General features: G+C 48.7%; 1 non-coding gene across 1 annotated transcript in view; it reads right to left on the reverse strand.

The window, feature by feature from the left end:
- Positions 1–1465, reverse strand: part of LOC126318173 (small subunit ribosomal RNA) — a 1893-nt gene extending 428 nt beyond the window's left edge. Inside the window, exon 1 of the ribosomal RNA XR_007557205.1 lies at positions 1–1465. This exon is cut by the window's left edge and continues 428 nt beyond it. This is a non-coding gene — a ribosomal RNA (small subunit ribosomal RNA).
- Positions 1466–12500: the final 11035 nt, after the last annotated feature.

The following is a 12500-nucleotide window of genomic DNA, read 5'->3' on the forward strand; positions in this document are numbered from 1 at the left end:
AGTAATCGCTGACAGCACGAAGGATGTCACGCGACTAGTTAGCAGGCTAGAGTCTCGTTCGTTATCGGAATTAACCAGACAAATCGCTCCACCAACTAAGAACGGCCATGCACCACCACCCACCGAATCAAGAAAGAGCTATCAATCTGTCAATCCTTCCGGTGTCCGGGCCTGGTGAGGTTTCCCGTGTTGAGTCAAATTAAGCCGCAGGCTCCACTCCTGGTGGTGCCCTTCCGTCAATTCCTTTAAGTTTCAGCTTTGCAACCATACTTCCCCCGGAACCCAAAAGCTTTGGTTTCCCGGAGGCTGCCCGCCGAGTCATCGGAGGAACTGCGGCGGATCGCTGGCTGGCATCGTTTATGGTTAGAACTAGGGCGGTATCTGATCGCCTTCGAACCTCTAACTTTCGTTCTTGATTAATGAAAACATACTTGGCAAATGCTTTCGCTTCTGTTCGTCTTGCGACGATCCAAGAATTTCACCTCTAACGTCGCAATACGAATGCCCCCGCCTGTCCCTATTAATCATTACCTCGGGTTCCGAAAACCAACAAAATAGAACCGAGGTCCTATTCCATTATTCCATGCACACAGTATTCAGGCGGGCTTGCCTGCTTTAAGCACTCTAATTTGTTCAAAGTAAACGTGCCGGCCCACCGAGACACTCAACAAAGAGCACCCTGGTAGGATTTAAACGGGGTCCGCCTCGGGACGCGAAAGCACCCCTTCGGCTCGCCCCACCGGCAGGACGTCCCACGATACATGCCAGTTAAACACCGACGGGCGGTGAACCAACAGCGTGGGACACAAATCCAACTACGAGCTTTTTAACCGCAACAACTTTAATATACGCTATTGGAGCTGGAATTACCGCGGCTGCTGGCACCAGACTTGCCCTCCAATAGATACTCGTTAAAGGATTTAAAGTGTACTCATTCCGATTACGGGGCCTCGGATGAGTCCCGTATCGTTATTTTTCGTCACTACCTCCCCGTGCCGGGAGTGGGTAATTTGCGCGCCTGCTGCCTTCCTTGGATGTGGTAGCCGTTTCTCAGGCTCCCTCTCCGGAATCGAACCCTGATTCCCCGTTACCCGTTACAACCATGGTAGGCGCAGAACCTACCATCGACAGTTGATAAGGCAGACATTTGAAAGATGCGTCGCCGGTACGAGGACCGTGCGATCAGCCCAAAGTTATTCAGAGTCACCAAGGCAAACGGACCAGACAAGCCAATCCGATTGGTTTTGATCTAATAAAAGCGTCCCTTCCATCTCTGGTCGGGACTCTGTTTGCATGTATTAGCTCTAGAATTACCACAGTTATCCAAGTAACGTGGGTACGATCTAAGGAACCATAACTGATTTAATGAGCCATTCGCGGTTTCACCTTAATGCGGCTTGTACTGAGACATGCATGGCTTAATCTTTGAGACAAGCATATGACTACTGGCAGGATCAACCAGGGAGCTGCGTCAACTAGAGCTGAGCAGCCGGCCGCCCGGGAGTGTGTCCCGGGGGCCCGCGCGAACACGCAAGCGTCCGCTCAATTATTCTGCAAACAGGAGGAGGCCGAGCTCCCCTGCACGATACACCTCGAAACCCTCTCAGGTCCCGGCGGCGCGCAGCGCCGTCCTAGGTACTTGGTCGGTTTCGAGAGAGGCGCAATCGCCCGGAGTTAGGCGAGTAGACGGTTTTAGTGCGAACACCCTTGCTCCCAACTGAGCTTGCCGCTGCCGACAGAGGCCCGGGAGCGTGCTGTCGTGGCATTGCCGGCGGGAGACAACACGCGCCACCTATGGTGACCGGCAGCTCCAACGCCAGCGCCACACAAGGGCAAAGCCCCACTTGGGTGCAGAAGCGAACTCTCCCAGCACAGCGCACGCGCCAACACGTCCGCACAACTGCGATACAAACCACCTGCGAGAACCGCTGGGGCGACCGAGCAGCAGACGGCGTCGCGGCGCCGAGTGCCAGGCGGCGGCGCATCCTCAACGCACACAGTCCTCAATCAGACCAGCACACTGCAGATGTCCACCGCGCTTCGCACCGGGCTCGGCTGAACCAACTTTGGCCGCCAGGCGCCGCGTGCAGGGTGCGCCGCAGCGTAGCTGCGCCGCCTGCCGAGCCCGTCGGCTGGCGCTCCTGCCACTCGGCGCCCCCCACCAGCCGCCTGTTGCGCGTGCGCCCACGCAGCGCGCGGCCAACACGCCGGGCGGCCCCCCTTCACCGGCCGGGAACAGTCCCACCAAGCCACCGCCGCGTATCGCTTCATACCCACATGGGCCTAGTCACGTGTGTGGATGTGGCGGGTACCGCTGAAACAACCGGTTAATAGCTGTACCGATCGTCGCCATCACAGATTCACCTCCAGCGTGAACAACCGCTCAACAACGGATTTCCAGTTCATTTGCGTATCTTGGGCAGTAAACGTAGATGTCCACCTACATTTGCGAATTCAACAATTCTTGCATGCCAGGATGTCATGTGTCACGACACGCTACATCAGACCACATACACACTGCGACATGTGCAGAAGAGAACACGTGGAAGGTGGCCCGCGCACGTATGCGATGTCCCTTCCGCGATCCACTGTCAACCGGCATCTGCGGCATGTCCCAGATATGGAACGCGGTCCACCAGGGTAGCACTTTGTGTGAGGCAATACGACAAAGTCGGAATACACGCGTCACTACATCACACGGCTCACGCTGACCTGACCTGACTCACCGCACCACCACCCCCAGCGACCCAGGGTGACATACAATGCGTTCGTACGTTCCTCCCACACGCCTCTACGGCGTACCACAGTGCAACCTAGCTGTTATTGGGAGACGAGACAAGTAGCATCGAGCACAACATATGGAAATTGAGATTCGACACCGTTGGGCACAGCCAGCGTACGGTCACACGTATCACACTACTTCACTCTGTACGTAACTACCGATGATCGGTACAGCGTGTGGGTTACGCGTACGACATCAGCGGACAATGGACACAGACCATACCACGACGTACACTGAGGGCGTCGACATCTGAACGCAACTGAACAGCTGCGAGGCTCATTTAACACTCAAACGCCAGACCGACCAGCTTGAGAGGACGGAGACACAAAGAGAGGGGCAGAGGGGGGGGGGGGGGGGCGATATAGTCCTATTGCAGTACAATTGACAGTGGATAGCGGGAATATGTGGAAAGTAAGCAACACTCGCAAGACATCTACATGAGGATAACAACGACACCAGAGATTCCGAGCAGTGAACTATGTTAGGCAAAGGGACAACGTGGGTTAGGTTAAGGGACAACGTGGGTTAGGTTAAGGGACAACGTGGGTTAGGTTAAGGGACAACGTGGGTTAGGTTAAGGGACAACGTGGGTTAGGTTAAGGGACAACGTGGGTTAGGTTAAGGGACAACGTGGGTTAGGTTAAGGGACAACGTGGGTTAGGTTAAGGGACAACGTGGGTTAGGTTAAGGGACAACGTGGGTTAGGTTAAGGGACAACGTGGGTTAGGTTAAGGGACAACGTGGGTTAGGTTAAGGGACAACGTGGGTTAGGTTAAGGGACAACGTGGGTTAGGTTAAGGGACAACGTGGGTTAGGTTAAGGGACAACGTGGGTTACGTTAAGGGACAACGTGGGTTACGTTAAGGGACAACGTGGGTTACGTTAAGGGACAACGTGGGTTACGTTAAGGGACAACGTGGGTTACGTTAAGGGACAACGTGGGTTACGTTAAGGGACAACGTGGGTTACGTTAAGGGACAACGTGGGTTAGGTTAAGGGACAACGTGGGTTAGGTTAAGGGACAACGTGGGTTAGGTTAAGGGACAACGTGGGTTAGGTTAAGGGACAACGTGGGTTAGGTTAAGGGACAACGTGGGTTAGGTTAAGGGACAACGTGGGTTAGGTTAAGGGACAACGTGGGTTAGGTTAAGGGACAACGTGGGTTAGGTTAAGGGACAACGTGGGTTAGGTTAAGGGACAACGTGGGTTAGGTTAAGGGACAACGTGGGTTAGGTTAAGGGACAACGTGGGTTAGGTTAAGGGACAACGTGGGTTAGGTTAAGGGACAACGTGGGTTAGGTTAAGGGACAACGTGGGTTAGGTTAAGGGACAACGTGGGTTAGGTTAAGGGACAACGTGGGTTACGTTAAGGGACAACGTGGGTTACGTTAAGGGACAACGTGGGTTACGTTAAGGGACAACGTGGGTTACGTTAAGGGACAACGTGGGTTAGGTTAAGGGACAACGTGGGTTAGGTTAAGGGACAACGTGGGTTAGGTTAAGGGACAACGTGGGTTAGGTTAAGGGACAACGTGGGTTAGGTTAAGGGACAACGTGGGTTAGGTTAAGGGACAAATTGAGTTAGGTTAAGGGACAAATTGAGTTAGGTTAAGGGACAAATTGAGTTAGGTTAAGGGACAAATTGAGTTAGGTTAAGGGACAAATTGAGTTAGGTTAAGGGACAAATTGAGTTAGGTTAAGGGACAAATTGAGTTAGGTTAAGGGACAAATTGAGTTAGGTTAAGGGACAAATTGAGTTAGGTTAAGGGACAAATTGAGTTAGGTTAAGGGACAAATTGAGTTAGGTTAAGGGACAAATTGAGTTAGGTTAAGGGACAAATTGAGTTAGGTTAAGGGACAAATTGAGTTAGGTTAAGGGACAAATTGAGTTAGGTTAAGGGACAAATTGAGTTAGGTTAAGGGATAATCTGGTACAACCACAGTTAGGTTAAGCGATAATCTGGTACAGCCACAGTTAGGTTAAGCGATAATCTGGTACAGCCACAGTTAGGTTAAGCGATAATCTGGTACAGCCACAGTTAGGTTAAGCGATAATCTGGTACAGCCACAGTTAGGTTAAGCGATAATCTGGTACAGCCACAGTTAGGTTAAGCGATAATCTGGTACAGCCACAGTTAGGTTAAGCGATAATCTGGTACAGCCACAGTTAGGTTAAGCGATAATCTGGTACAGCCACAGTTAGGTTAAGCGATAATCTGGTACAGCCACAGTTAGGTTAAGCGATAATCTGGTACAGCCACAGTTAGGTTAAGCGATAATCTGGTACAGCCACAGTTAGGTTAAGCGATAATCTGGTACAGCCACAGTTAGGTTAAGCGATAATCTGGTACAGCCACAGTTAGGTTAAGCGATAATCTGGTACAGCCACAGTTAGGTTAAGCGATAATCTGGTACAGCCACAGTTAGGTTAAGCGATAATCTGGTACAGCCACAGTTAGGTTAAGCGATAAAGTTGGTTAAATTCGGTATTGTGTGGGAAGGGGGCAGAGAGAGAGTGGGGGGGGGGGGGTGGATAGTTGTGGCAGTACGCGGATGCCTGAGTCACCGTCAGATATGTCACGTCGGTTCGATGCTTGTAGCAAGAGGCTGGCGGGTCTGTGTCTCTCACTTCTGCAATTTTTCATGTGGTATAACACGAGGGCGGGGGGGTGATATTTGGTGCCCCTCTGTGTAGGATGTGTGTTGGTGGTGTTGGTTTATCTGAGCAATGGTAGTTGTCGGAGGAGTGGGGTATTGTGCTTTTATAGGTGGACCTACTGCTCTGGTTATCATAGTGTCGACGGTGCAATGTGGCAGAGAGGATGCACTCGACATTGTCGCATTCCAGATGTTTACGTATTGTGTGTCTCCGTTGCAGGCCGAGAGTGGTGCATGTTCGAGTGTGTGGCTGACGTGCGATTCACGTTGTGTGCCCAGTCTTACAGCACGTATAGGGACATTCGCATAAATCATCTATATGTGGCCTTGCATCATTTACTAAGCAGTGCCGTGAGACGACCGAACTATTAGGAAAGTACTGATGTACCGCATAATGTTTACCTTCCACCACACGGCGAGTATCGACTCTGCCCAGCGTTGCCACCGCAGGCAGCGGTCACCGTCACCATTGTGCGGCGGAACGGAACATCTATATCCTCAGAGGGGCACTCTTTGCCGCCGGGCGTCAGGTCTCGCGGCCTGCCGGCCAGCGCCCATGACGAACTTACTGCATGTATAGGGACAGTATAGTACATGGCTGCTCTGATTTGGGTTTCCCCTTTCCAGAGGTGGATCATCATCAGGGATTCCCGAGCTTCCGCTCATACTCCCTTCAAGTCCAACCCATGTATCCACTACCCAACTCCGCCACAACACAGGAAACCAGCTCGGAAAAACTACCCCCTTTGTGGGGGAATGGACCTTCCATTTGAAGAGCGCCTTTAGCCACCCTTTGGGTGCCCACGGGGAACCGCGTGGAGGCGGCGCCGCCACTGCTGATGGCGACCCTTTTCATCAGCAGTATAGCATCCACTTACAGCATTATCGTAATTACGGAGGTGCTCAGGGGAACAACCTGTAGCCCCCAGGCTGGCGAGGCCCACATGCTGTCGATCCCCTGTTTCCCAGGATCTTGGCCAATTTCTGTACATGTACTGTTTTTCTGCCCTCCGACATACCCTTCTCGCCACTGGTGTCCCAGGATCCATGTAGAGGCATCATCGGTGGTTCTGAGAGTCAGCTCGTCGCCCCTCCGCACTCAGCCATGGTTCCTCCAAGTGCGCGAGGTCTGAGGGCTGTTTCGGAATCATGGGTCAAGGAAAAATATTGTATTCCAGTTGGTACTGGTTTTTGCAGTGGGTCGCAATCATATCCTACTATTTACTGTATATTTCTTTAGATTGCTTCACTGATGATTCTCGCTACTGCCCTGATTTCAAATGCATCCTCAGCAAATGCCTTTATTGCTGAGAATGTGTCTACTGTTTGTAGCAGAGTTTCCTTTCTGTGGTAGGATGTGAGTCCTACAGCTTGTATAAGGTGACTTCTGGGCTCAGAGTACTGCTTACAGGTGTAGAGGATGTGATTGGAATCCTCTTCCTCACCACACGTACACCTGGCATCATCTTCAATTCCCAGGTCACAAATCTTCTTTTTCAGACCATGGTCAGTCAGCAGGCATGTTAGGGAGTATGGTGGAATCGTCGCCCTCCGCCAACTTGCCTGCCACATTCCCACATCTGGTATCCAGCTGTAGGTTTCCCTACCCTTCTCTGTCTGGTTCCATCTATTTTGCCACTCCTCCTGCAACATGATGTCTATTTGTCTGCTGGTATCACGTTGCCCATCAGTGGGTCTTGGAGCCTGGAACCCTGCGACCGAGCCAGCCACACCATGCCGAGTGTAGTACAGCAAGGCTGCCTTCACTATCTCAAGGTCGAGCGGCATGTATCCTGTTAGTACTTGCAAGGCCTCCGTCGATACAGTCCTACAAGCTCTGGTCATCTGTAACAGAAATGGCCTTTGAATTGCCTCAATTATTCGTCGGACATATCGGTGCTTTGTCCGATCTGCCCAAGCAGCTGCACCATATCTGCAGACGGAGAGGCACAAGCCCTGATAGATTACCCTTAACGATTTTTTCTGCAGACCCCACTCCGTTCTGGTTACCCTCAAGAGGGAACCTGAGACAGCACTTAATCTATTCTGGATGTTCCTCATGTGAGGTGTGAACCAGAGTCTTTCATCCAGAGTTACACCGAGATATGTAAACTCTGCAACGAACTTGACATTTCCTCCCTCGAGAGGGATTGTTGGTGGTCTGTGACTGTCAAATCTGCCCTTGATGGTCATGGCAACCGTCTTTTGTCTGGATATCGCCAGCTTGTTTTCGGTGGTCCATCTGATTACCTCCCCCAGCGCGATTCTTGCTCTGTCCTCTATCTGTTTCCTGCTCTGACCCTTAATGATGATTGCAAGGTCATCCGCATATGCCACTTTTGTCCATTGCTCGTATTCTTTTTCAATCACAATCTCGTCAAAGACGAGATTCCACAGGAAAGGACCGCAAATAGAGCCCTGTGGACAGCCCTTTGTGACCAATTTCCCTACACAGCCAGCCCTATTTCTGACCATAACCTTTCGGTTTTTAAAGTAATCTGCCATTAAGTCATACAAATTACGCGGACACTGGATTGCTCTGAGACGCCTCATAACACTAGGCCACCATAAGTTATCGAAGGCACCGGCTATGTCTACAAATATTACTACCACATACTTCTCCTCACAATCCACACTACCCAAAACCTGCCTAATAGCCATTTCTGTCGATGCACCTTTTCGAAACCCGAACTGGTTGTGGGCCTTTATATTTGATTCGTCATAGCGTTTTTCTAGACGACTGACTACTAACCGTTCTAGAATTTTTCCTAGGATAGACAGAAGGCATATTGGACGGTAGGATTTAGGCTCATCCCTAGGTTTATCTATTGATTTCAGTAATATGCAGACATTTCCCTCCTTCCACATATCTGGGACTCTTCTTTCCTGTAGACATTTATTGTACAAATCTGAGAGAAGATGGGGACAGGTGCGCCAAACCCTTTTTATAATAGCATCATCAATACCATCAGGACCTGTTGCCTTCCCTGGTTTACAAGCTTTTATTGCTGCCCCTATTTCTTCTAGTGTGAATTCTGGGTCAAGGTCCACATTGTCATAGCTGTTGTTGTCAGTTTTCACAGCTTGTTGGTCGTCTGTGTCCTGTTCTGGGTTGTCATCAGGGAGTAGACTCTGTAGTAATGACCGTACCGTCTGCTCCCAAGTCATTGTAGGAGTCTGGTTCTTTGTTTTTATATTGCTCAGCACGTTTTCTGTTCCATGTTTTGGCCGAATTATCTTTCTCACTATGGCCCAAGGATCATTCTGATCGCAGTCAGTGACCCATCTCTTCCAGGTCTCCTCTTTGGCCTTGGCAATTTCCTTGTTGTACTTGTTTTTCACTCTATTGTAGATTTGTTTTGCTGCTTCTATGTCTGGTTCATTATTATTTTTACGTGCTCCTTGCAGACTACGCCGTGCTGTAATGGTGTCACGTCGCAGGTTGGCAAGTGTTGCATTCCACCATGGCACTGGAATCTGCACCTGTGTTCTCTTTCTCATTGATCGGCTACAGCTCTCGTGGATTGCTGCCTGTAGCCTTGTGACCATTTCATTAACTCCTACATTTTGGCTCCGTTGCCAGTGCGCTGTGGACCTGATAAGGTGCCGGTCAAAGGTGGGCCACTTTGCGAAGTTTGTGTTGTAGGTGACAAGTTCCGCGGTAGCTCTTGCTCTTTTAGGTGCCACGAATTCATATGTTATAGCCCTGTGGTCACTTGACGTCCACTCTTCTTGAACCATCCACTTGCACACCGCTTTGGCAGCTGAAGGTGTGCAGAGTGTGATGTCAATATTGCTCTCCCCATTTGGGCCAGAGAAAGTAGTTAGCTCTGACCTTTCGTTCATTATTATGAGCCCGTGTTGTGAAATGAAGTCTTCAAGCGTTCTGCCTGCTGCATCCATTGTTGAGCTGTGCCAGGTTGGAGAGTTCGCATTCGTGTCCATCCCTATGATAACTGGTTTCCCTTGGAGTTTGTCAAGGATAATCTCCAGTTGATGGAGAAAATGGTCTATGGGTGATCCATATTGGCAATATATGCTGGCAATGTAAATCTCACCAAAGGCTCCATTTATGTTGGCAGCAGCTACGTGCATGTTGCAGAAGCTTGTCAACTGCAGAGCTGTTACTGTTTGTGTCTTAACCGCTATTGCTGCCTTGGGTGCTTCGCCTTTGGGGCTGTAGATCAGCTGGAAGTTTGATGGGTACCCAAATACTTTGTTTTTTACGCAGTAGGGTTCCTGGATCAATAACACATCTATATTTTCTTCGCTGATTCGCTGTGTCAATTGATCTGGGACGATTTTTGCTCTTTGCCCATTTATTTGAAGGATCCTTATCGCATTTTCTTGTGTATCTGTCCATGGTCTTCTTCCAGGTTGTACTGCTACACTGTTATTACATGCCATAGTCAATTGTGCTATGTATTATGGCCTTTATTCTACTGTATTCAGGGCAAGATGTCTCTGTCACTGCGTGGGTGTGTGCCTTCTTAGCCCGCTTGCAGTTTGCACATTGGGCTGGTTGGTCCTTCTTTGAGCACTCCTTGAAAGTATGTCCAGGTGCTGCACAGTGGCCACAAATCGTTTCTGCATTCTTGCACTTTGCTGCTGTGTGGCCATGACCTTGGCACTTGTAGCACCTGCTTATATTGCTGTAGTTTTGTACCCTGTGCGAATTGCAGTTTATGTAGACCCTACCATATTGTACTATTTTGCTCCAGAGTTTTGGTGAGACTTCCAGCACCAAGTTTGCTTCCTCACGGTTTTTTGGGCCTGTCTTGAACAGCACTCTTACGCCATCCATAACTTCTTCCTGTGTCACATTCATCCTGGAGAGATTTCTCTCAAACAGTTCCATTTTGAGTTCGTCTTCACTTGTATCTCTGTTTACATCAAAGATAATAATCTTTGGGTATCTTTTTTTTTGATCGGAGACGGTGATGCCTGATTGTGAGATGTCTTCGCACTTCCTTATTTTCTCGACATCCTGGTCGTCAGGGACTTCAAGAACAATACCTTTGTCCTTTATTGACCTGCATTTGGAAATACGCACGTCTTTCAGTGATGTTGCAACAAGGTTCTTTACCGCTTCTTCAAGTTCCTTCTCAGTTTTCTGGATTCCTTCTGCCGGTTTTATCATTAGGATTTTAGGCTGTTGCGGTTTTATCAGCTGCTGTTTGGGTGCTGAGGGTTTTGCAGCCGCCTTGTTGGCATAGCTTTCAACCAGTGACGGTGTTCCTGTTTGGGGGGCCTTCACACATCGCAACTCTGTTTTAAGTGCAAGAACCTCCATCTCATACTTCTTCAGAATCTGTTCATACACTGAGAGTTTTCCTAGGATAAACTTCTTCTGGGCATTGTTTATTTTATTCACTTCATTAAACAAGAAGGCTTCCATCTCCTCTCTTATGTTTTCCATTGTCTGAAGGTCAGTGCATGACGCTGGGTTGTCCTTGTCACCAGGAAGAACCGAGTTTCGTCCAAGTTGACTTGCAGCCCCTACAGTGTCCTTAGTAGGCCCCATTTTCCTAACCTAACACACTGATAATGAACACTCTAATAGTACACTAATAATGAACATATGGACATGATGTTAAAGGATGACAATAGCCTACAAGAATAATATGAAAACGGACTGTGAACTAGGAGAACTGCTTGTAACTCTCCTTTACCTCACCCAAGTTTGCACCTCCTCGCAAGCTACGTGACAGACATGTCTTAACTTATACGAAGGTAATTCCTAACCTAACAAACAAGTAATGGAGTAAGGGCATACTTTGAGAGAGAAACGTATAACCTAGCAGGATAATATATGCAACTTGCTGTAAGTTTTCCTAACCTAACACGCGAATAATGAGCACACTATAATATATGCACCTAGCTACAAGTTTTCCTAACCTAACACACGAATAATGAACACACTAATAATACACTAATAATGAACATATGGACATGATGTTAAAAGGAAGACAGTAGCCTACAAGGATAATATGAAGACAGACTGTTGTGAGCTGCTTGTAGCTCTCCTTTTCCTCACACAAGTTTGCCCTTGCTCGCACGCTACGTGACACACGTGTCCTTACTTATTCGGAGATAATTGCTACCCTAACAGACAAGTAAGGGAACACTTTGAAAGAGAAACATATAACCTAGTTGTTTTCTGTCCTTGGAAGGTTACGTGCGTCCGCCAGACACGCAACACACACAGACTACCTCTTTGGAACTAAGTTTACTAACCTAACACATATATAATAAATGTATCAACATACGAGTATAAACCACCACAGAAATTTTAAAGGCTTGGGTGACCGCTTGGAGCTCTTCACTGTCTCACCTAGATATTGCTCGCTCTTGCAGACTGTGCGGCTCACACGACTTTACTTCTGCAAGTGTTGTTCCTAACCTAACCAATAACTATCTACAATGAAGATACAACCTACAAGAATACAGTGATGACATCCAGAACAGAAGCACAAATATATATTTCACGAGCAGTATCTAACGTACTAGCATGAGCAGCACCTAAAAAAAAAAAAAAAAAAAAAAAAAAAAAAAAAAAAAAAAAAAAAAAAATGGACAAAAGTGGCTGCGGTCCCGGAAGGATAAAAGGAGACCTAGCCTTTTCTCGTTGGGTGTCGAAAGGGTAGCAGTGGGACAGGAAAACAGCGTGCTTGGAACTTACCTAAGCCTTAGCATTTCAATGGTAGGTGACGATTATCTGAGACGCGCAAGGGACTGCGGTTAGTGACGGGAAAATGAGTTTATTTCTTAATCCGTGAAAGGAGAGTGTGTAGTTAAGTACTCCATTTGGGAAGGGATTAAGCTGGCTATACGCCTCTGATGCTCAGTTCCCTACACGAGAAGGCGCTAGCTCTATTGACACTGCTGGCCAGACGCGGCGCGGCGAGCGCGGCTGATCGGCGATGCGTGTGCGCGGCCGTAGGGAAAACTGATATAACACCTAAATTATGAATGAAACACCCTAATTAATTAACATCGTCTGACAGAGCATGAGAACATCTGCGTGTGGGAGGTCTTAGATTTTCTCCCACGGCCGGTT

The sequence above is a fragment of the Schistocerca gregaria genome, unplaced genomic scaffold (assembly GCF_023897955.1).
Source record: "Schistocerca gregaria isolate iqSchGreg1 unplaced genomic scaffold, iqSchGreg1.2 ptg000657l, whole genome shotgun sequence".
Taxonomy (NCBI): domain Eukaryota; kingdom Metazoa; phylum Arthropoda; class Insecta; order Orthoptera; family Acrididae; genus Schistocerca; species Schistocerca gregaria.